Genomic DNA, 27,554 nt, shown 5'->3' with positions numbered 1-27,554 from the left:
ATAACTGCAGATGTGGTGGAACTACCAAGAGAACTAGAATTAGAAGTGGAGCCTGAAGATGTGACTGAGTTGCTGCAATCTCACAAAAAAACTTGAATGGGGGCTCTCCTGGTGGTACAGTGGTTAAGAATCCACCTGCCAATGCAGGCGACACAGGTTCCAGCCCTGATCTGGGAAGATCCCACATGCCATGGAGCAACTAAGCCCGTGCGCCACAACTACTGAAGCTTGCGCTCCACAACTACTGAAGCTCGCATACCTAGAGCCATGCTCTACCACAAGAGAAGCCACCGCAATGAGAAGCCCATGCACTGCAACAAAGAGTAGCTCCCGCTCCCCACAACTAAAGAAAAGCCCACGTGCAGCCACGAAGACCCAATGCAGCCAATAAATAAATAAATTTTTTTAACATCTTTATTGGGGTATAATTGAATAAATTTATTAAAACAAAAAAAATTGAACGGATGAGGATTTGCTTCCTTATGGCTGAACAAAGAAAGTGGTTTCTTGAGATGGAATCCACCTGGTGAAGATGCTGTGAAGATTACTGAAATGACAAGAAAGGACTTAGAATATTACATAAATTTAGTTGATAAACCAGTAGCAGAGTTTGAGTGGATTGACTCCAATACAGAAAGAAGGTCTATTGTGGATAAAATGCTATCAAACAGCATTGCATGCTGCAGGGAAATCATTCATGAAAGGAAGAGCCAATCAATGTGGCAAACTTTATTGTTGTCTTATTTTAAGAAATTGCCACCCCAGCTTCAGCAACCACCACCCTAATCAGTCAGCAGCCATTAACTTGGAGGCAAGACCCTCCACCAGCAAAAGGATTGTGACTTGCAGAAGGCTCAGATGATGGTTAGCATTTTTTGGCAATAAAATATTTTTAAATTAGGGTATGTATATTGTTCTTTTATATGTAATGCTATGGCACACTTAATAGACTATAGTATAAACACAACTTTTATATGCATTGGGAAACAAAAAAAATTCTTGTGACTCACTTTATTATGGTGGTCTGGAACTGAACCTGCAATATCCCCAAGGTATACCTGTATATATCTATTTGAAAATCTTTATTTATTTGTAAATTTCTTCTTAGTTAATTTGTATGACACTTCAGGTCTTACTAATTGAAAATATTTGTAATTGTAGAGTCAAAATTTCATTTTTGATCATCTGATATTCTTGAACTATATTTCTTTTAAGATTATCCAGGCAGAAGGATTATGACAATTTTTGTTAAAATATTTTATTGCTGAAGTCTAAGGCATGTTTCTAACTATCTTTCTTTGCGATTATGAATTTCACAATGATGTAGTCCTTTCCTGCTAAAAGACTCAATACTATATAGGTAAGTAAGTACGGACCACTCTATAGTTACCCTGGTTAAGACCAGGTACAGTGAGTACTAAAATAGAACAGTTAAAAGTCTGATGGAAACAGAAGCTTATAATGCTGTGTATGTGTTCATGAATGTGTTACTAAACTATTGCTTGGAGATGCAACAGTCTACCTTTAACTCTGAAATTTAATAATCAGAAAACAAGAGGAGATTTAACAAGCAATAGCTGCTCTGGAGATATGTCTCAGGTGTTCAGAATGAATCCTTACATCTTATAAGAACACTGTCTGAAAGAATGTGATAAAAGGTGTTGGAGAGGATGGTCACCACTTTGTAAATCAAGTAAGAAAAGTAAATTAATGTAGAAAAAAATCACAAAGATAAGGAAGGAGATTTTTTGAAAAGATAAACTTTCCAGTGCTGGCAAAACTGCCTTCAACTCCTCAGATATGACCACATTTACATTTCAGTAATTAACAGTAACATTTGAAAAAATGTGTATAATGTGAAATATATAGAGTATTGAGACCTATAAATTCTTGTCCATATGTAGGGCAAGGCAAATTTTTAACAACTTTCTGTTCTATATTTTCAACCATTCCATCTGGTGATAAATTATCATTTCATCTGTTTTTCCACTTGAATTCAGTGTAGAAGTTGCCTTCATTGTTTCCACTGTCTTTTGAAAATTTAAAGTAAAATCAAAATAGAGATGTATCAGATACTCTACTCTTAGTAGAATTAATAGTTTTTGAATGTCACTGCTACATCTGGCTCCTTTGTTAATTAGTATATGATTATTAAGAAATTGAGGATTTTTTTCCTTAAAGAAATACGGAAAGATAAGAAAAGTTCAGAAATCATCTCTGATTTCTGCATGAAAAGAAGAGTGTGCATGTGTGTGGAGGAGGGCAGACGAGCTACCCTGAAAGGCAGACATATTTACTGCTAAAAACTTGGCATGGGATGAGGTATGCTCATCCACACTTGTTAACATCTACCTGGGATGCTTCTGCCACCTGACAGTAGGTATTGTGCCACATTGCAAGATGTTCCTCTAACCTTTAAGAGCAAGATCTCAACAGCATAGATATCATGCCTTAATTATGCAGCAGAAATAAAACTTTCAGGGAAGTTTTACTATGTTAAGAATTAAGGAGTGAGTCACTGTTTGTAAACTGAATTTGTACAAAGATGAATTCAGACTTAACAGATTCATTTTGAACTGTTTGTGCTTCTTGGGAAAGAAAGTGTTCATCTGAAGAAAGGTTCTGTGTTTATGTGTGTGTCTATTTAATTTTTTCCAGAATTTTATATATATCTATTCAATTTAAAATGTTATCTTACCTAAATATACACAGCATAGCAGCCTAGGCTGCATTTACCCCATGACATGTATCCAGAATTTACTTATGAAAGAAGTAGAGAATGATATGTAAATGTTACTAAAAATGACATCTCAAGAACTATGTGCAAAAATTTAAAGAAAAAAAAAATTTTTTTTTAAATAAAAAGAAAACAAAGAGACAGGGTTCAAGATGGCAGAGTAGAAGGACATGTTCTCACTCCCTCTTGCAAGAGCACTGGAATCACATCTAACTGCTGAAAAATCATCGACAGGAACACAATGGAACTCACCAAAACAGATACCCCACATCCAAAGACAAAGAAGAAGCCACAATGAGACAGTAGGAGGGGTGCAATCACAATGAAATCAAATCCCATAACTGCTGGGTGAGTGACTAAAAAACTGGAGAACACTTATACCACAGAAGTCCACCCACTGGAGTGAAGGCTCTGAGCCCCATGTCAGGCTTCCCAACCTAGCGGTCTGGCAACGGGAGACGAAATTCCTAGAGAATCAGACTTGAAAGCTAGCGGGATTTGATTTCAGGACTTCAACAGGACTGGGGGAAACAGAGATTCCACTCTTGGAGGGCACACACAAAGTAGTGTGTGCATCGGGACCCATTGCATAGGTAGGCTCCAGTGTTGGGTCGCCTCAGACCAAGCAACCAACAGGGAGGGGACCCAGCCTCACCCATCAGCAGAAAAGTGGATTAAAGTTTTACTGAGCTCTGCCCACAAGAGCAACAGCCAGCTCTACCCACCACCAGTCCCTCCCATCAGGAAAATTCCACAAGCCTCTTAGATAGCCTCATCCACCAGAGGGCAGACAGCAGAAGCAAGAAGAACTACAATCCTGCAGCCTGAGGAACAAAAACCACATTCACAGAAAGACAGACAAGATGAAAAGGCAGAGGACTCTGTACAGGATGAAGGAACAAGATAAAACTCCAGAAAAACAACTAAATGAAATGGAGATAGGCAACTTCCAGAAAAAGAATTCAGAATAATGATAGTGAAGATGATCCAGGACCTCGGAAAAAGAAAGGAGGCAAAGATGGCAAAGATGCAAGAAATGTTTAACAAAGACATAGAAGAATTAAAGAACCAACAAACAGAGATGAACAATACAATAACAGAAATGAAAACTGTGCAAGAAGGAATCAATAGCAGAATAACTGAGGCAGAAGAACGGATAAGTGACCTGGAAGACAGAATGGTGGAATTCACTGCTGTGGAACAGAATAAAGAAAAAAGAATGAAAAGAAATGAAGAGAGCCTAAGAGACCTCTAGGACAACATTAAACGCAACAACATTTGCATTTTAGGGGTCCCAGAAGGAGAAGAGAGAGAAAGTACCCGAGAATATATTTGAAGAGATTATAGTAGAAAAATTCCCTAACATGGGAAAGAAAATAGCCACCCAAGTCCAAGAAGTGCAGAGAGTCCCATACAGGATAAATCCAAGAAGTAACATGCCGAGACACATAGTAATCAAGATGGCAAAAATTAAAGACAAAGAAAAATTATTGAAAGCAGCAAGGGAAAAATGACAAATAACATACAAGGGAACGCCCGTAAGGTAAACACCTGACTTCTCAGCAGAAACTCTACAAGCCAGAAGGGAGTGGCATGATATACTTAAAGTGATGAAAGGGAAGAACCTACAACCACGATAACTGTACCTGGCAAGGATCTCATTCACATTCGATGGAGAAAGCAAAAGCTTTACAGACAAGCAAAAGCTGAGAGAATTCAGCACCACCAAACCAGCTCTACAACAAATGCTAAAGGAACTTCTCTAAGTGGGAAACACAAGAAAAGAAAAGGAGATACAAAAACAAACTCAAAACAATTAAGAAAACGGTCATAGGAACATACATATCCATAATTACCTTAAAAGTGAATGGATTAAATGCTCCAACCAAAAGACACACCCTTGCTGAATGGATACAAAAACAAGACCAATATATCAGCAAGAAACCACCTTCAGACCTAGGGACACATACAGACAGAAAGTGAGGGGATGGAAAAAGATATTCCATGCAAATGGAGATCAAAAGAAAGCTGGGGTAGCAATACTCATATCAAATAAAATAGACTTTAAAATAAAGAATGTTACAAGAGACAAGAAAGGACACTACATAATGATCAAGGGATCAATCCAAGAAGAAGATATAACAATTATAAATATATATGGACCCAACATAGGAGCACCACAACACATAACGCAACTGCTAACAGCTATAAAACAGGAAACCGACAGTAAGACAATAATAGTAGGGGACTTTAACACCTCACTTACAGCAATGGAAAGATCATCCAAACAGAAAATTAATATGGAAACCCAAGCTTTAAATGACATAACAGAACAGATAGGTTTAATTGATATTTATAGGACATTCCATTCAAAAACAACAGATTACACTTTCTTCTCGAGTGCACACGGAACATTCTCCAGGACAGTTCACATCTTGGGTCACAAATCAAGCCTCAGTAAATTTAAGAAAATTGAAATCATATCAAGCATCTTTTCTGAGCACAACGCTATGAGATTAGAAATCAATTACAGGGAAAAAAAACATAAAACACAAACACATGGAGGCTAAACAATGTGTTACTAAATAACCAAGAGATCACTGAAGAAATCAAAGAGGAAATCAAAAAATACCCACAGACAAATGACAATGAAAACACAATGATTCAAAACCTATGGGATGCAGAAAAAGCAGTTCTAAGAGGGAAGTTTATAGCAATACAAGCCTACCTCAAGAAACAAGAAAAATCTCAAATGAACAATCTAACCTTACACCTAAAGGAACTAGAGAAAGAAAAACAAAGAAAACCCAAAGTTAGCAGAAGGGAAACAATCATAAAGATCAGAGCAGAAATAAATGAAATAGAGACAAAACAATAGCAAAGATCAATAAAACTAAAAGCAGTTTCTTTGAGAAGATAAACAAAATTGATAAACCAGTAGCCAGACTCATCAACAAAAAGAGGGAGAGGACTCAAATCAATAAAATTAGAAATGAAAACGGAGAAGTTACAACAGACACCACAGAAATACAAAGCATCCTGAGAGACCTACAAGCAACTCTATGCCAATAAAATTGACAACCTGGAAGCAATGGACAAATTCTTAGGAAGGTATAACCTTCCAAGACTGAACCAGGAAGAAATAGGAAATATGAACAGAACAATCACACATAATTGTGATTGAACTGAAATGAATTCAATAATAAAATGAATTTAATAATGAAATGAATCTAATAATGAAATTGAAACTGATTAAAAATCTTCCAACAAATAGAAGTCAAGGACCAGATGGCTTCACAGGTGAATTCTATCAAACATTTAGAGAGGAGCTAACACCTATCCTTCTCAAACTCTTCCAAAAGATTGTGGAGGAACGAACACTCCCAAGCTCATTCTATGAGGCCACTATCCCCCTGATACCAAAACCAGACAAAAATACTACAAAAAAGAAAATTACAGACCAATATCACTGATGAATAGAGATGCAAAAATCCTCAAAAAATTACTAGCAAACAGAATCCAACAACACATTAAAAGGATCATACACCATGATCAAGTGGGATTTATCCCAGGGATGCAAGGATTCTTCAATATATGCAAATCAATCAATCTGATACACCATATTAACAAATTGAAGAAGAAAAACCATATGATCCTCTCAACAGATGCAGAAAAAGCTTTTGACAAAATTCAACATTCATATATGATAAAAACTCTCCAGAAAGTGGGCATACAGGGAAACTATCTCAACATAATAAAGGCCATATACAACAAACCCACAGCAAACATCATTCTCAATGGTGAAAAACTGAAAGCACTTCCTGTAAGATTAGGAACAGAAGGATGTCCACTCTCACCACTATTATTCAACATAGTTTTGGAAGTCCTAGCCATGGCAATCAGAGAAGAAAAAGAAATAAAAGGAATACAAATTGGAAAAGAAGAAGTAAAACTGTCACTGTTTGCAGATGACATGATACTATACATAAAGAATCCTAAAGATGCCACCAGAAAACTACTAGAGCTAATCAATGAATTTGGTAAAGTAGCAGGATACAAAATTAATGCACAGAAATCTCTTGCATTCCTATACACTAATGATGAAAAATCTGAAAGAGAAATTAAGGAAATAATCCCATTTACCACTGCAACAAAAAGAATAAAATACCTAGGAATAAACCTAGCTAGGGTGACAAAAGACCTGTATGCAGAAAACTATAAAATACTGATGAAAGAAATGAACGATGATACAAACAGATGGAGAGATATACCATGATACTGGATTGGAAGAATCAACATTGTGAAAATGACTATAGTACCCAAAGCCACCTGCAGATTTAGTGCAATTCCTAGCAAATTACCAATGGCATTTTTTACAGAACTATAAGAAAAAAATCTTACAATTTGTATGGAGACACAAAAGACCCCAAATAGCCACAGCAGTCTTGAGGGAAAAAAACGGAGCTGGAGGAATCAGACTCCCTGACTTCAGACTATACTACAAAGCTACAGTAATCAAGACAATATGGTACTGGCACAAAAACAGAAATACATATCAATGGAACAGGATAGGTAGCCCAGAGATAAACCCACGTACCCATGGTCAACTAATCTATGACAAAGGAGGCAAAGATATACAATGGAGAAAAGACAGACTGTTCAATAAGTGGTGTTAGGAAAAATGGACAGCTACATGTAAAAGAATGAAATTAGAACAGTCCCTAACACCATACACAAAAGTTAACTCAAAATGGATTAGAGACCTAAATGTAAGACCGGACACTCTAAATCTCTTAGAGGAAAACATAGGAAGAACACTCTTTGACACAAATCACAGCAAGATCTCTGTTGGATCCACCTCCTAGAGTAATGGAAATAAAACCAAAAATAAACAAATGGGACCTAGTGAAATTTAAAAGCTTTTGCAAAGCAAAGGAAACCACAAACAATACAAAACAACAACCGTCAGAATGAGAGAAAGTATTTGCCAACGAATCAACGGACAAAGGATTAATCTCCAAAATACGTAAACAGCTCATGCAGCTCAATATTAAAAAAAACAAACAACCCAATCCAAAAATGGGCAGAAGACCTAAATAGACATTTCTCCAAAGAAGACATACAGATGGCCAAGAAGCACATGAAAAGCTGCTCGACATCACTAATTATTAGAGAAATGCAAATCAAAACTACAATGAGGTATCACCTCATACCAGTTAGAATGGGCATCAACAGAAAATCTACAAACAACAAATGCTGGAGAGGGTGTGGAGAAAAGGGAACCCTTTTGCACTGCTGGTGGGAATGTAAAGTGATACAGCCACTATGGAGAACAGTATGGAGGTTCCTTAAAAAGCTAAAAATAGAATTACTATATGACCCAGCAATACCACTACTGGACATATACCCAGAGAAAACCATAATTCAAAAAGACACATGCACCCCAATGTTCATTGCAGCACTATTTACAATAGCCAGGTCATGGAAGCAACCTAAATGCCCATTGACAGATGAATGGATAAAGAAGATATGATACATATATACAATGGAATGTTACTCAGCCATAAAAAGGAACGAAATTGGGTCATTTGTAGTGATGTGTATGAATCTAGGGACTGTCATACAGAGTGAAGTAAGTCAGAAAAAGAAAAACAAATATCGTATGTTAATGCATATATGTGGAACCTAGAAAAATGGTACAGATGAACTGGTTTGTTGGGCAGAAATTGAGACACAGATGTAGAGAACAAATGTATGGACCCAAGGGGGGAAAGCGACGGGGGGAGGGGGTGTGATGAATTGGGAGACTGGAATTGACATATATACACTAATATGTATAAAATGAATAACTAATAAGAACCTGCTGGATAAAAATATAAATAACAGGAAATTCAAAAAAAAAAAAGAGACAACAGAATATACAGGTTTTCTCCATCTACCTATCCCAACCCTATCTCTTCCTAAAGACCTCTAGTAATACCAGAAAATACCCAAAACATAAATGGCACAATGAGGAAAACTCTCCAATAGTGAGCAAATTGGAGGTGTTAACCAGAGAGCTTCACTTGCGATGGATAAGTGTAGGGACTCGTTCATAGTATGCATTGAATATTTACAATGATCCATTTTGAAGTTTTGAAGCTGCACCACTGGCTATATAGCAATTGAGACTCACCATTGGATTATTTTTCAAAGGAGATTACTGGAAATGTTATATTTTTTATATATATATATATATATATAATTTATATATTAAATCAACATATAAATTTATATATGAATTATATATATATATATACACATACACACTTACGTATACTTATATATATACACATACACCTTCAACTGGAATTAGAACCTTTTCAAAGTCTATCTATGCTATAAATTCCTAGGGGCAATGACCAGAATGTTTTGATGCTTTGTTCACCACTCTGTCTCTGCATAGTAAACTTCTCATAAACACGATGAGCTGACTTACCAAATCAGGCAGCATTTTGCATACATTTAAAAAATGCTTACTTTAATTGCTTATTTGCATTTTTTTGCATTATACTTTTAGAATCTTAAGCCTGAGGTTTGTGTCTTGTTTACAAATGTATGCCTAGTACTTAATAAGTATGCCCTTCACATTGTAAATTCTCAGAAACATTTGTTGAGTGACTATACCAGTAGCCATTATTTCTCAAGGCTATAGCTAGACATAGATGGCAGCGTTATCCCAAAGAATTTTTCCTGGTTGTTTGTGACCCAACTTAAAGATTTGGCTCTGTACTAGGCAGCAGCTTTCTTAGCCCATTTTTGTTTCATGGAGTGAATAATTTTTTTATCTTATTTATTATTAAATAATTTCTATTGAAATATTTTACTTCTTATTACTTCAGATGAAATTTCACCTACTTTGTGAAATTTTAGCCACCTTCTTCCTGTCTTCCACACGTGGAATGTATTGTCTCCCTCAACCCTGTGTTCCTATGACACTTTAATTATTCCACTAGTATAGCATTTATCAGATTTTACTGTGGTTATTTGTCCCTATGGCTATTTCTTACACTAATCTGTTACCCTTTTGAGACTTTTATTTTGTCATTTTTTTTCAGACTCCAGCTTTAACACACGGTTGCATACATGTGTTAGTTGTCTCCATAAATGTTTAATTTAATTACCAAAGGGCCAAAGACCCCTGGTTTGGGAAGAAGTGTGTCTTATAAACTTTTTACTGTTCAATGGTGCAATGGTGGGCCCCGGCTTTAGGTTCAACAAGGGATATTGCCTTTAGGAAGCATGTGGCTCTCAGCAGATAGAAATTCCTAGAGTATCATAGAGGACAATAGGGCATTCCTTGAAAGGTTCCTGCCAGTTGTAAAGTACCCATCTAAGGAGTTTGAGAGTCACTGTTATGCTCCCAGCTCCTTCTGAGAGTCTTCTTTTGCATGGTCACCTCTTATCCAGAGAATACCAGAGTGAACCTAGAATTGGCATCTGCTATAAACAAATCTGGTGAGAGACTGGCCAGTACCCCACCATCTTTGCATACCTCCATGTGTGTTTTCACCTGTTTTTTCAAAGACCTATTTCCATGTTTCCCTACATGTTTTTCGGAATATTTGTTCCAGATGATATCAAGAGTTGTCACTTACAAAAAGCACTTTATGATTAAATGAATTTGAAGAATGAAAGGCAAATGAAGGGTAAAACAAAGGAAAGCAAAACAAAACAAAAAATGCAGGATTCTTGAATTAGGATTTTTCAAACCCTCTAATATCCAAATAAACACTGAATTTTCAGGGGAAATAATATGGAATGTTTTCCAAAAATTATTCAACCATGGAACTGTAATATTCTTAACTTTGTGATATAATGATAGGAATATACTTTATGAAATATGAATCAATACCACTGAATTTTCCCTACTCCTAGCTAGCTTCATCAAGTGTTTCTCTTATCTGTATATACATCTCTTCCTTCATGACTCAGATATGGAGAGAAGACCAGGAACTCTTCCTCAACTGGTGCTAATGGCATTCTAAGACACGCCACATGCATACTCTTTCTTTAAGTTTTAAATGAATACGTCAGCTCAAAAGTAATTGCTGGATGCACAAATAAAAATTTTATGCTAATGTACAAATTCCAAATTGATTAGACTTTCAAATAATATTATGTGATTATAGTGATTGTATGTTCTCCTTTTATTCCTTTGTCCTTTTCAGAATCAATTTGTGATATCCTTAAGTATATACTCTTACCACAGTAAAAGTAGAAATTTAGAAATATGAGGGGCAAATTAGCAAATGTATAACAAAAAATGTGGAATGTGCTTATGCTAAGGCATGAAAACTAATTTTGGCTAATATCTCAGCTCTCAACTAACTTCTCAACACACAGGAAAAGTTAATGAGAGTGATTTCAGAATTTTGCTTTGTGAACAAGGATACATCACACTTATTATCCAAGCTACTGTGTGACTGAACTTACATTTCACTACATGCAGTTCTTATGTCTTGCTTTCACTCAGCAAGAATTCATATTCTTACAATTCTGGGATTGTTTCATATCACTGTTTGGGCTATATTCCAGAATTAATGGCATACTAATACAATAAAATGGTTGATAAAACCAGAAAAATAGAAACATGACTAATTGCCAGAGATTTTTTAAGAAAATCGTATTTTTAGCAAAAAAAGTAATATTTTATTAAGCAAAACCAAAAATACTGAGACAAAACCCATACCTTAGATACTGTACAGATATATGCGTGCATATGACAAAGTCAATGGAATTTACTGAAAATGTCAAATGAGTTTATTTGCTAACTTATTAACAAGGTGCTTGTTGTCTCTTTAAAAGGAGGTCTATCCTCTCTTTCATTGCTTAAGGTTATGTTATAAAGGAAGAAAAATATTATTCTTCAATGTTATAGTTTTAGAATCTGTCATACATTAGTAATTTAATGTGTCAGTTTGGGATGCAGAAAAATATTAATAATAATTCAAATCCCAAGTTAACAGAATAGACCTTGAAATTGATATGTTATTGATATGTTAATACGTAATACTATATATTACTATATTTCCTTAGGCTTGCAAAAACCTACAGTACATTTTCATTTCTTTTTTAGTTCAAAAATACGAGCCTCTTTTTCTTTTTCTTAAAAGAAATTTGCTTCCAAGCTTTGGTTGTTGGCATCCGTATTGATGGGTGTGAAACATCTCCACTATGAATAAGCAGGAGCCATAACTGCTCATATCCACAGCTGGGATGCAGCTGCTTCTATAAAAATGGGAAGTAGGGCTTCCCTGGTGGTGCAGTGATTGAGAATCTGCCTGCTAATGCAGGGGACACGAGTTCGAGCCCTGGTCTGGGAAGATCCCACATGCCGCGGAGCAGCTAGGCCCGTGAGCCACAACTAATGAGCCTGCGCGTCTGGAGCCTGCGTGTCTGGAGCCTGTGCTCCACAACAAGAGAGGCCGTGACAGTGAGAGGCCCACGCACCGCGATGAAGAGTGGCCCCCGCTTGCCACAACTAGAGAAAGCCTTTGCAGAGAAACGAAGACCCAACACAGCCAAAAATAAAAATAAATAAATACATTTATAAAAAAAGATCTGAAACAGATCTTCATAAAGTGAAGGTCCGAAAAAAAAAAAAAAGAAAAATGGGAAGTAGCAGCTGCAGGGAACATAAATTGTGCAATTGATTTGATTTTGCAAAGCAAACACGTTCTTTGTGTTATAATTTAGCTTTCTAATTAGGCCTTCCATAATCAAAATAACTTTGGAAGAAAATAATTCTGGATTAAGCTCAACTTCTATACCTTCTGATATCTCCTTATAACATTTCCCATATTTTCAAGACCAGTATAACTCAGACTGAATGCCTTGAGCAACAAGAAGATAATTTGCAAATAATGTCCTTCTGGGTCTATGTGTCTGGTGTCAAACTCCTATTACAACTGAATAAATGGGGAAGTTGAACAGTAGAACATCAAACGACCTATGACACCTGGGTCTTGAGAACTATGCAAACGTAAAGCACTACACTTCCTCTTATTTTGTATCAGGTATCAGCAAACATTTTCTGTAAAGGGCCATAGCAAATATACTAGACTTTGTGTGCCATATGCTCCATGATGCAACCACTTAACATTTCCTTTTAGGGGGAAAGCAACTATAGATGGTATGTAAATAAATGGGTGTGGCTTTTGTGGCCAATAAAACTTTATTTACAAAAACAGATAATGGATCAGATTTGCCAACCTTTGGTCTATTTAATTCTCAGAAATGAAAATCAATGATAACCTATGCAGTATCCGTAAATGTGACATCAAGTTGTCAAACCAACACTATGTCATATGTAACTCATATCTGATATATGTTATATATAGAGGTGATTTGCATATATGGTATGTATATATACGTGCAAATGCATAAGTATATGTAGAGAGAGAGAAAAAGAATATATACAGAACACATTTTATCAACTGTGTGTGGAATAAGAGGGGAAAATGGAAAATTATTATGGAACAAGCTGAACCTGACTAATGATGTAATAAGAACAACTATATGAGCAAATTCAGGAATTGTATTTGTTTATAATTTCTATGTAGGTGTTTAATCAATTGATATATATGCTGAGTATTTATTATTAGCTAACTCTTCTGGTGTTAATAGAAATAAAAGAAGTAAATAATCATTCTTGCCTTTCAGAAGCTCAGGTTATTGCTGACATACATGCATATAATCTCATAACTAGGAAAATCATAATATAAACAAATATATATAATAAAAACATGAATGTATGTGTGTATATATGTATATCTCACATTAATAGTACAGACAACAAATGTCACTGAAATTGAGAAAGAATTGTGAGCTGGGTGATGGAAATGAAAGGCCCTAAAGAAAGGTCTTTAGGGGCTTCCCTGGTGGTGCAGTGGTTGAGAGTCTGCCTGCCGATGCTGGGGACACGGGTTCGTGCCCCGGTCTGGGAAGATCCCACATGCCGCGGAGCAGCTGGGCCCATGAGCTATGGCCGCTGAGCCTGCGCATCCGGCGCCTGTGCTCCGCAACAGGAGAGGCCACAACAGTGAGAGGCCCGCGTACCGCAAAAAAAAAAGAAAGGCCTTTAGGCTTTGAAATGGACTTTGAAATATGAGTACATGGATTAGATTTATATTAGGGGGAGAGGATATTATTTTAGGTGCTGCAGAACTCTGAGCACAGGTAATGGGTAGGAAATTTCAAGCTGGGCTAATGTGGGAGATAAGATTTTTAGAGCAGATTGGAGTGCAATTGGAAAAAAGCCTTGAATATCAGATAAAGTTTTAATGTTATTTTGTAACCAACGCAGAACCAGTTCTTGATCAGAGAAGCTACTGGATGAAACTGCTTTCCAAGTTACTCCAGCAGGGGGTTGTAAAATGTGATGAACCCAGAAGGTGGCAGAAGACAATGAGACTGACAGGGGAAGTGGTTCCAAAGTGAGTTGAGAGTTATTGAAATAGTGTGGTGGCAATGCCAGTGTTATCGCTGAGCTATTCTAGAGGAACTATCATAATAACATCTGGCATTTCCATTTGCTTAATGCAAATGTACTATTCTGAGCCAAAGAATATACTAAGCAGTGACATTTTTATTCTCGTTCACATGTTTTATCTTACAAAAAATAAAGATAGAACTTGCTACATGATTGGGACTTTGACATGAAATGTCTAGGGTAACACACCAATCGTTGTTTAAGGAAAAACAGCCCCAACAATTTCAAAAGACAGTTTGGAATAAAACAAATTGGAGAAATGCTAACAACATTTACTAAAGATTCTTTAAAGCTGGACTTGTCAGAGCTTTCAGTATGCTGCTGTGCGTAATGAATCTCCACACCAGGAATGTTTCTGGCTCAGTGTTTCCGTATGATTTCCTTGGCACCTGGGATGTTCTCTGCTCAGCATCCATCCCTCCCTTCATTCAGGACCCAGCTCAAACGACTGTCCCTAACCACACACCCAATCTCAGCTAGCCATTCTCCCCATTACTTTCTATTCTATTCTTTCACCGTTTTAAAAACACTTTATAAAGTTATTTATGTTTTGTTTTTCCATGGTCTTTGGATGTATATTCTTTGAGAATGGGGACCTTGTTTTACTTGATCGTTGCCGTATCTCTTGTACCTAGAATAGAACTTGGCCCATAGAAAGCGCTCAATATATATGCACTGAATGAAAAAAAATGAATAAATTTAAGAGTAACTGGGCATGTGAATAGACTTGACCATTTCCTGTTACCACTGGCCCCACCAGTTGCCTAGGTCCTAACCACTTAGGTGGGTTAGGGCAAATATTTCCTATTTCTCTTGAGCTTCTAACCTCGCATTTCAAACAGCCCTTACACACTAAAGAAAGATATATCTTACTAAAACCCCACTTTGATCAAGCCAGTTCATATAATTGGATGTCTTCCCCTCCTGTGTGAGATAAAACTGATATTCCTCACCCAGGAATTCAATTCAAAGCTCTCAGGAATCTCACTCCACTTCAGCTATCCAACATCATTTCCCAAGACTTCAATATACTTTTCTCAGTCAGGCTTCTTTCTTGAGGGTTGCCTGCAAACTCTAGAGACATTCTTGCCTTTGTGCTTTTACATGGACTGTTCTTAACACAGAGAAGACATTTTCCATTCAAATCCACTCATCCAAGCCCTGCAAATCATTCATGGACCATCTCAAGGAATTTATACTCTGTGAAATCTTCTCTGACCTTTTATTTTGTCTTCATTCCTGAGTTAAATACACTTGTAAAATATTTTCTGTTAAATTGTTTTATGGTGACTCTACAAACACTTTGCCTCTACAGCGAATTTATAAACATCTCAGGTGAATCAATCTTTGGGAATTATAAGGAAAATATTTCTCTTATACTCTGCAAGAAATCTACCACAATAAATGGTGCTTACTTACAACTACTTCTTAAATTCTATTATAATTTAATTATTTAATTTTCTTTTGGTATGTTTATTAATCTGGGTTTTTTAAAAAATATACACATTTTTATATGCACACATTGGAAGTTCAAATTTATTTCTGGTCTGCAAATTAAAATGTGTAAGGAATATTCCTTTTCAAAGTTCTACCATTAAGAGTGCCGTTTGGGACACAGCTGCATCCAGTTTATGAGACATCACTACTTGCATCTTTGCCTCTTTGCCCACAGTGTGATCTCCTTCATTTTGTATTGCTAGAAGCAAATTGGTTAGTTTGCTCCTATTAATTGCCCTACAACTGTGCCATATCATGCTACATGGTGCCACAGCAGGCTTTATCTTCTTTTGCTTCTGCTTCCCAAGCGACAAAATGTATCACTTCCTCACATATCATAACTGTTTGAGAATTTTTTGACAATCTAGCTCCTGAACACATGCAACATAGTTGAGTTGCACCAAGTACTACAACAGTGATTACACACTGACTGTATTATTTAAAGCCATGTTGGGCCCTGTACTGCCATTTTATTGTACATAAGTCTTAGAATTTCTTTGGATGTTGTATGGCAAAGAAGTTTTATCAGCATCTTCTACGAGTCACACGCTATAGATAATCTCCTGCTCATTACATCTTTAGTTTGGTGTTCCCCTCTGTCAAAGATGCTTGTTTATGTTTCATACTTTCTAATTTTTTATAGCAATTAATCAGTCTCCTATATAGCAACACTTAGTGCCTTTTTAGATTGCTAGTAAGAATATGAGTGCCAAATTCCTCTGTTTAGCCTATGTATGTCTCATTCTTAATTTCATGGTTTGTGGTTGGTTGTATTTTTTACATACATATTTTTAAAAAAATCATGTCACATCCCTGCCCAAACCAAGTTTCATTCCTTGCTTGCATCACTGAGTATGCTTACAACCCTCAATTAAATAGGACAAGATGTGCTATATGCACATGCTCTAATTCACTTTATAACAGCAAATGACTGAACAGGGCTTCACTAATTCTGTTTTCATGGAAGAGCTTTCAGGCTTTCCAGTATTCCTCTAAAGACCAAACTGCTTCCAGAGCTCAAATCTATTCTTGATACAAGTCTATGAAACTCATGGATATAACTAAGAGATTTTTATGGTGCTCTTTACTTTTTATTGTAGAGCAAATATTACACTTTCTCTTTCACACTATTTTCTCAAGAAGTACTGTGAATCTGGAAAAATACAAGAACTAGGAAGTAAGGATAGAGATATATAAACTAAAAATCCATGTAATGGAGTGACTAATCCACAAAGGAATTCCGCCAAGATTTTTCTGGGGATGAGAATTTTAAAATGGTAGCATAGACTGGTAGGCCATAAGATAATAAAGGAAAAAGATTAAACATTTTAAGTAGCTTTTTCTCCTTCTTTTATACATTCTACTTAAAATTTTCAGGCAATAGAAAACATATAAACAATACCAAGAACACACCAGCCAGTTTACGTACAGAGTGTAATTCCTTCATTTCACTCCTTCCTCAGAAGGAAACACCAAACTAAATTTTTTTATCTGTAATTCTCAGGCCCATTTTATTCTCTTGCTACTCCTAAAAAAGAATGGCTTTATTCAATATAGTTTATGAAATTCATCAGTGTTAATATATGTGACTCTAGGAAATTTATTTGCACTGCTACACAGTATTATATTATATAAATATGCTACACTTATTTATGACTATTATAACATTGCTACTATGGATGTCTGTCTCCTTGTGCAAAGAGTTTTCTAAAGTATATATCTGGAAGTGGAATTTCATAGGTTAAATTCATTTTTTATTTACCAGATAGAGTATAGTCAACTTTGTCTCAAAGGAGGCTATACCAGATAGATTCCTGTCAGCAGTGTAGTTTTCCTTTATCTACCTTTTTAAATCACTAGAGTATTTATTTTAGACAATTTGGTGTAAAATCAGATATGACTGTGGTTTCAATTTGGATTCCCTTTATTATTAATGCAATTGATAAATATTTTCATAATATTTTTGGGTTTTGGGGTTCTCTCTTCCATCAAGATGTATCTTTTGCCCACATTTCCAGTGTACTTTTTTGTTATTAATTTGCAAATGCTTTTCATATAGTCTGTGCACTAATCCTTTGTCAGGTACATGTATTGCAACATCTTTTACCTGCTTCTACCTGTATCTGTCACATTTCCCAAAGAAGTTTTTAATATTAATGCAGAAAATTTAACTATCTTTTTTTCATGGTTATCGCTTTTTGTATCTTAATAAATCCTTTCCTAACAAAAGCCATTGTAATATTTTTTTTACAAATTTTGGTTTTCATACTTATATTTTTAATCAATCTGCAATTTATGTGTGTATTGTAAGGTGGGATGCTAACTGTATTTTGTTTTCCATACGATTAACCAGTTGACTAACAGACACTTTTTACTAAACAGTCCATTATTTCTTCTTAATCATTTCTGATTCTGCTGTCACAAATCAAGTTTTCAGAGATACACAAATATGATTTACTCAAAATAAGTCTTGATATCTTATAATAAGTATATAATAATAAATCTTAGTAACTGAAAACTCTCATCACCTTTTATTTATTTTCAAGATTGACACTCCCAAACTCATTCCATGAGGCCACCATCACCCTACACCAAAACCAGATAAAGATACCACAAAAAAGAATATTACAGGCTGAGATCAGTGAGGAACATAGATGCAAAAATCCTCAACAAATTATTAGCAAACAGAATCCAACAATACATTAGAAGGATCACACATCATAACCAAGTGTGATTTATCCCAGGGATGCAAAGGTTTTTCAATATCTGCCAATCAATCAGTGTGCTATACCACATCAACAAATTGAAGAATAAAAACCATATGATCATCTCAATACATGCAGAAAACGTTTTTGACAAAATTCAACACCTATTTATGTTTAAAAAAATTTTTCAGAAAGTGGGCATAGAGGGAACCTACCTCAACATAATAAAGGCCATATATGACAAACCTATAGCTAATATCATACTCAATGGTGAAAAGCTAAAAGCATTTCCTCTAAGATCAGGAAGAAGACAAGAATGTCCACCCACACCACCTTTATTCAACTTAGTTTTGGAAGTCCTAGCCATGACAATCAGAGAAGAAAAAGAAATAAAAGGAATCCAAATTGGAAAAGAAGAAGTTAAACTGTCACAGTTTGCAGATAACATGATACTGTACATAGAAAATCCTAAAAAGGTTACCAGAAAACTACTAGAGCTCATCAATGATTTCGGTAAAGTTGCAGGATACAAAACTAATACACAGAAATCTTTTGCATTTTTTTTTTTTTTTTTTTTTGCGGTACGCAGGCCTCTCACTGTTGTGGCCTCTCCCGTCGCGGAGCACAGGCTCCGGACGCGCAGGTTCAGCGGTCATGGTTCACGGGCCTAGCCGCTCCACAGCATATGATCTTCCCAGACCAGGGCACAAACCCGTGTCCCCTGCATCAGCAGGCGGACTCTCAACCACTGTGCCACCAGGGAAGCCCTCTTTTGCATTTTTATACACCAACAATGAAAGATCAGAAAGATAAATTAAGGAAAAAATCTTATTTACCATCTCATCAAAAAGAATAAAATACTTAGGAATAAATCTACCTCAGGAGGCAAAAGACCTGTATTCTGAAAACTATAAAACACTGATGAAAGAAATTGAAGACAACACAAACAGATGGATGGATATACCATATTCTTGGATTGGAAGAATCAATATTGTCAAAATGACTATACTACCCAAGGCAATCTACAGATTCAGTGCAATCCCTATCAAATTACCAACGGCATTTTTCACAGAACTAGAACAATTTTTTTAAAAATTTGTATGGAAACACAAAAGACCCCAAATAGCTAAAGCAATCTTCAGAAAGGAAAAACAGAGCTGGAGGAATTGGGCTCCCTGACTTCAGACTATACTACAAAGCTACAGTCATCAAAACAGTATGGTACTTGCACAAAAACAGAAATATAGATCAATGTAACAGGACAGAAAGCCCAGAAATAAACCCATGCACCTATGGTCCATTAATCTATGACAAAGGAGGCAAGAATATACAATGGAGAAAAGACAGTCTCTTCAATAAGTGGTGCTGGGAAACTCGACAGCTACATGTAAAAGAATGAAATTAGGACATTCTCTAACACTATACACAAAAATAAACTCATAATGGATTAAAGACCTAAATGTAAGATGGCATATTATAAAACTCTTAGAGGAAAACATAGGCAGAACACTCTTTGACATAAATCACACTAATATCTTTTGGGATCGACCTCTAGAGTAATAAAAATAAAAACAAAAATTAAAAAAATGGGACCTAAATAACTTAAAAGCTTTTGCACAGGAAAGGAAACCATAAACAAAATGAAAAGACAACCCACAGAATGGGAGAAAATATTTGCAAGTGAAATGAACAACAAGGGATTAATCTCCAAAATATACATACAGCTCCTGCAGCTCAATATAAAAAAAAAAAAGATCCAATCAAAAAACGGGCAGATTTAAATAGAAATTTTTCCAAAGAAGACATACAGATGGCCAAAAAGCACATGAAAAGATGCTCAACATCGCTAATTATTAGAGAAATGCAAATCAAAACTACAATGAGATATCACCTCACACCAGTCAGAATGGCCATCATCAAAAAGTATACAAACAATAAATTCTGGAGAAGGTGTGGAGAAAAGGGAACCCTCCTACACTGTTGGTGGGAATGTAAATTGGTACAACCATTATGGAGAACAGTACGCAGGTTCCTTTAAAAACTAAAAATAGTGCTACCGTATGATCCAGCAATCCCACTCCTGGGCATGTATCTGGAGAAAACCATAATTCAAAAAGATACATGCACCCCACTGTTCATAGCAGCGCTATTTACAATAGCCAAGACATGGAAGTAACCTAAATGTCCATCGACAGAGGAATGGATAAAGAAGATGTGGTATTAATTACATATATACAATGGAATATTACTCAGCCACAAAAAAGAATGAAATAATGCCATTTGCAGCAATATGGATGGACTTAGAGATTATCATACTAAGTGAAGTAAGTCAGACAGAGAATAACAAATATCATATGATGTCACTTATATGTGGACTCTTAAAAAAAATGGTACAAATTAAGTTATTTATAAAACAGAAACAGACTCACAGACTTTGAAAACAAACTTATGGTTAACAAAGGGGAAAGGTAAGGGGGGAGGGATAAACTAGGAGTTTGGGATTAGTATATACATACTACTATATGTAAAATAGAAAACCAACAAGGCCCTGATGTATAGCACAGAGAACTCTACCCAATATTCTGCAATAACCTATATGGAAAAATAATCTGAAAAATAATGGATATATATAAATATGGCTGAATCACTTTACTGTATACCTGAAACTAACACAATATTGTAAATCAACTATACTCCAATATAAAATAAAAATTAAATTAAAAAAAGACTGAGTTGTCTCTTTTTGGCCATCTGCTCTCCCAAATATATATATATATCTTAATTTAGCTTCTCAAGTTCATGAAAAACCCACTGAGAATTTTGATTTGTATTGCACTGAAAAAATAATTGTCAACTTTAAGATACTGAGTTATGCTACCTTTTAATGTGGTATATCTCTACTTTTTTAAAAGGTATTTTTAATGACTTTAAATAAAGCGTTATTTTTTTCCCATACAGATCTGAAGCATCATTTGCATTTATACCTAGTTATTTCATATTTTTGTTTCTAGTGTAAGTGAACTTCACAAATTATGTTTTCTAAAAGTTATGTAGACAAGCCATTGATTCTTCTTTACCAACCTTAGAAATAGCCACCCTGCTATATTCATATATTTCTAATATTCTTTCTAGATTCTTTTGAGTCTCTTATGTGATAACATATAATCTGTGGATGATTATAATTTTTCTTCGTTTGTAATTTTTATTCTCCTTCTCTATTCCACCTTTACTTTTGCACTCACCAGAGTTTCCATCCCAGATAGAATTAAAATGGAGACAATAGACCTCATTGCCCTACTCTTGACTTTAAAGGAAATGCTTATAAATTTTGTCAGTGACATTCTTTAATTTTAAGTAGTTTTCCTTTAGCAGAGGAAGGAATTTAAAATTTCTTTCCAGTTTAATAGAATTTTACTACTAGTTTTATCATTAATTTTTAGTATTAATGAATGCTTAATTTTATCAAATGCTTTTTATCAGTCTGTTGAGATGGCCATATTGTTATCTGTTTCAATATCAATGTGGAGAATTACACTGACAGATATTCTAACATTTTTGCATTGTTGGGATAAACCCACCTGTGTTTGATACATTAATCTCTTTTACAGATTGTCATAATGAACTTAATACCTATTTCAGATTTTTGTATATTTTTACAAATTATATTTACTTATAATTTTCTTCTCTTACATTTTGGCTTATCATCAAGATCACACTCATCTCACAAGAAGAATTGGTGAATATTACTTCTCTTTAGCTAATCTGTACTATTAGGCCTCTGTACTGTACACGTTTGTTAAAATTCATTTGTAAAATAATACAGGCCTAGTAGTTTAATATTCATAGTATTTGATGGATAGATTTTTAGCTACTGATTAATCTGACTAAATTTCCTTAATGATTAAAAATATATCCAGACTTTCTTTTGCAGTCACTATTACATAAGTTACTTCTTTGTTTTAGGAAATGTACCATTTCATATGTTTTAAAATTTAATGGTCTAGAGTTTTTCCTAACGTTTGCTTTAATATTTTTACTCTCTATCCTAACTGTAATTCTATCTCACTTTTCATTTTTAGTAATATTTATTCATATATTTTCTTTTTTCCACAATTATTCTTGCCAAAAATCCATCTATTATATATCTTTTAAAATTTTAAAGTTCATGGCTTTATTAATCTTCTCTAATATTTGCTTTTATCTTTATTTTTCCAGTTCCTCCACTTTATTTGGATTTATTTTGTTGTTTTGTTTCTGAGTTCTTTGGCTGGATGCTTGCCTGATAATTTTATCCAATGCAAGTGATTAGGTGTGTGTTTTCCTCCAAGCACCACTTCAGCTATTTTTCATAAGTTTGACATACAATGTTGTAGAATTTAAATTTAATAGGTGCCTGTATTGTTGCACATATTCAGAGAATAAGTAATTGCTTTGCACTGGTTCATGTGTAGTGGTGAAGACTATTTTCTTAACTGTTGAATGCTTTTCTTTTTTGGTTTTATTTTGTTATATTCTATGTAATTTTTTCAGATTAATTTTTCCAGTTCACTAATCCTATTTTCAGCTGGGTCTCATGCATTTTAATTTTTCCATTGTGTTTTAATTTTAAAAGTATAGCTTTCATTGCTACTAATTTTCTTTTTTCTTTTCAGATCCACCTGGCTTATATTTGTAGCTTCTTTTTTCCATATATATTTAATACATGACTTACACTCTTTTTATGTTATTTCAAATCATATGATACTCTTGTAAGTTTAATTATGCTTTCTGTTGCTTCTGATGATTTCATTCATGGTAGGTTATTTCTTTCCATGCTCTGTAATTTTGGTTTCTGAATCCATGTTTCATTAGGCTTTAACTGTATAAATTCTTTGAGACCTGGCATGAAGTTGTGCCCCTCAAGGAAGAATTTGCTTTTACTCCTGCCACATATCTCTGGGAGCTATCAACTTGTGACCACTGCAATTTATTCATTTTTTATCATTTTCTGTATTTTGCAGGTAATATAAGCACAAACATCAAACATGCAGAAGAGCAGTACTATGGATTTTAATTCTCAGGCATTTTCTTTTTTCCATCTTGCAGATCAACACAAACTTGTTTTCTGGTCGCCTCCATAGGGCAGTAAATAAGATTTTTTTCCAGTCCTTATAGCAATAAATAGATTTTTCTTCAGTCTTCCTTTTCGCTGTAGGTGCCTTGCAAGCGTTTCAGGTTTATGTGGGGACCTCAGTTCTTTACCCTCCTGGTAGCTTCTACAATCCTAGGTTCTACGTTTCTGAATCTGTTAAGGCTCTTGGGCAGACACAAGCTTCAGTTCCAATTGACAACTCTAGTTTCTGGACTCCTCTTTGATTTTGGACCCTGAGTATTTCCTTTACTTTCATATGAACTCAGCTGTGCATCTGAAAGTGTTTGTTATGTTTTACAGAGTATTACTAAATGCTTTATGGAGGAAAGAATTGTTTTAGCCTGCCATACACAGCACTGGAGGAAAAAAATCACTTTTGAAGTTCTAAGAATGTGGGCTTTAGACCTAGCATCTATTTATAAAAATAAAATAAAGTCGTTTTCACTCTAACTCAAATGTTAGTAATAGCAAAATAATAATAACAACAAAACCCACAAAACTTTCGATTTGATCAGTTCCCCCACTTTAAATTAACAAATAACTCATCAATTTATTACATTTGCTTTATTATTTATTTTTATTTCTCTGAGATCAAGGATATGTTACTATTATCATACTATAAATTTACTTTCTGAGGAAGTAATCTTCTTCTCTGATCATTGGCTTAAATATTCTGTCAGTAATTGATTCCTCAATTGCCAAAATCTGCTTGATGTATTTCTGAGATAATTTTACTCTTACTTTTACCAAAATATGTAATACACAGTTCTACTTTGAGTCACAACCTGAAAATCAGTTAATCAAATGCCTCCTTAGATTCTTAGGCCGAATATAGGTAACGTTACAAGTGACAAGAGCTAAATTTATTTTTTAAGCTTATTTTTTAAAGACCATTGTTATAACTATTGTTTACTTCTTTGATTTTAGACAGTCTATCCAATGTGACAAAGTACCTGAAGTGAAACTTCCAATCTTCAAGCATGAAAAGATTTTACTGGACACAGAGATATTTTCCAGGCATTAATCTACGTACCAGATCAGAAACATATATGTAGATATTATATTTGACTATCAACTGATTCACTAAGATTGTTTATATAAGAAATCTAAAGTTGGGACTTCCCTGCTGGTGCAGGGGTTAAGAATCCACCTGCCAATGCAGGAGACACGGGTTCGAGCCCTGGTCCGGGAAAATCCCATATGCCACGGAGCGACTGAGCCCGTGCGCCACCACTACTGAGCCTGTGCTCTAGAGCCTGCGAGCCACAACTACAGAGCCCACATGCCACAAATACTGAAGCCCATGCACCTGGAGCCCGTGCTCCGCAACAAGAGAAGCCACCGCCAAGAGAAGTCCCTTGCACCACAATGAAGAGTGGCCCCCACTCGCTGCAACTAGAGAAAGCCTGCACGCAGCAACGAAGACCCAACACAGCCATAAATAAATAAACAAACAAATAAATAAACCGATGTAATTAAAAAAAAATCTAAAGTTATACTGATCTAGAGGTATATTACTGATTCAAATGGAAATCTATTTTTATTAAAGGAGAGAATAATATCAAGTTTAGTTAGTAGAAATTGTCAAGTAAATTAAATCATAGAAAGTGGCACAGGTCACCAAAATATTGTAGGAAAAAAGCAAAATAAATAGAATAATTATAGAAAGTTTGAAATCTTGCACTGGAACTAATGGAGCAAAAAAAGCATAGTTTAGCCAAGTAGAGCTAAGGTTTCAGTTACTGCTAATGTAAGTAGCTACATTTGGTTGTCTCAGCAATTGGACTACTCACTATTTCAAGGATATCATAATGAGAATACTCATATAAAATTGAGGAATACGACTGTTTCCACCACTTAGGGCAAACATGGGTAAACTATAGCCCTTGAGACAAATCCAACCTGCTGCCTATTTTTGTAAATAAAGGTTTGTTGAACATAGCCACTCCCACTCATGTGTATATTGTCTTTGAGGCATTCATACTAAAAATAGCCAAGTTGAAAAGTTGTGACAGACCATTTAGCTTACAAAGTATAAAATAGTTATTACTTAGCCCTTTACAGGAAAATTTTGCCAACCCCTGGCTTAAGGAACATCTGTGGAAGAGTCTGAGAGGACCTTTACCTTTAGGCAAAGACAAGTTATATATAAGGAGTTACTGGTTTGATCCAGAGATGATAACTATTAACATTTACTGAAACTATTATTGATAATAAACAGTTGTGTGTTCTACATATTAACATTATCGGCATGAGGGAAGTTTGCACTTTCCCAGGTTGGAGAATAGAAAAGGTAGAATTATAAGTGATGACGTTCTTACTTGACTGCTAATGTCATAAGCTGGCTTCAGGTTCTATGAGCCTGGCCAATGTTTAAACTGATTCTCTCACATGGAACATTTTTGTATGTTCTTCAGAAATCTCCCTTTGCTGGGGCCATTATCTGCATTTCCCTTGATACAAGTGATGTACTGTCAGCTCATTTTTTAGTGTTTCTGCAGTCAGTAGATATCTAGCAATACTAGTTAGATTTCTTCCTCTTTGTACAGGATCAAATTAACCCATGCTGCTGTGCTCACTTATACATCTACAAGTGGTCTATGCATTATTTTCCACAACCTGGTAATAATGCAGTAGTAATTCTATTTTAGTTCTGCCATCAAATCGCCTATATCTAGCTTTTTTTTAAGTATTATTTTTCCCATTTTACTTTTTTTTAATTGAAGCATAGTTGATTTACAATATTATGTTAGTTTCAGACGTACAGCAAAGCGCTTGAGCTATATATATATTTCAGATTATTTTCTATTATAAGTTATTATAAGATATTAAATATTGTCCCTGTGTTATACAGTAAATCCTTGTTGCTTATTTATTTTATGTACAGGAGTTTGTATCTGTTAACCTCATACTCCTAATTTATCCCTCCCCCTCCTCCCTTTCCCCTTTGGTAACCATAGGTTTGTTTTCTATGTCTCTGAGTCTGTTTCTATTTTGTATATAGATTCATTTGTATCATTTTTTAGATGCCACATTTAAGTGACATCATATAAAACTTGTCTTTCTCTGTCTGACTTAACTCACTTAGTATGATATTCTGTAGGTCCATCCATGTTTCTGCAAATGGCAACATTTCATTCTTTTTTAAAACAATCCTGAGGAAAAAGAACAAAGCTGGAGGCATAATTCTCCCAGACTTCAGTCAATACTACAGTGCTGACTACAGTAATCAAAATAGTGTGGTATTGGCACAAAAATAGACATATAGATCAACGGAACAGAATAGAGATCTCAGAAATAAACCCACCCACATATAGTCAATTAATCTATAACAAAGGAGGCAAGAATATACAATGGAGAAAAGACAGTCTCTTCCCCAAATCATGTTGGAAAAGCTGGACAGCCTCATGTAAATTAATGAACTTAGGACACTCCCTCACACCATATACAAAAATAAACTCAAAATGGTTTAAAGACCTAAGAATAAGACATGACACCATAAATCTCCTAGAAGAGAACATAGGCGAAACATTCTCAGACATAAATTGTAGCAATGTTGTCTTAGATCAGTCTCCCAAGGCAAAAGAAATTAAAGCAAAAATAAACAAATGGAACCTAATTAAACTTAAAAGCTTTTGACAGAAAAGGAAACCATCAACAAAATGAAAAGACAACCTATAGAATGGGAGAAAATATGTGCAAATGATGCAATTAACAAGGGGTTAATATTCAAAATATACAAACAGCTTGTATAACTCAATATCAAAAAGCAAACAACCCAATCAAAAAAAAATGCAGAAGACCTAAATAGATATTTCTCCAAAGAAGACATACAGATGGTCAACAGGCACATGAAAAGATGCTCAACATTGTTAATTATTAGAGAAATGCAAATCTAAATCAAAATGGAGTATCACCTCACACCTGTCAGAATGGCTCCCATCAAAAAGT

The sequence above is a fragment of the Orcinus orca genome, chromosome 11 (genome assembly GCF_937001465.1).
Source record: "Orcinus orca chromosome 11, mOrcOrc1.1, whole genome shotgun sequence".
Classification (NCBI taxonomy): Eukaryota; Metazoa; Chordata; class Mammalia; order Artiodactyla; family Delphinidae; genus Orcinus; species Orcinus orca.
The sequence above is the reverse complement of the archived record's forward strand: the minus strand, read 5'-3'. Positions refer to the sequence as shown.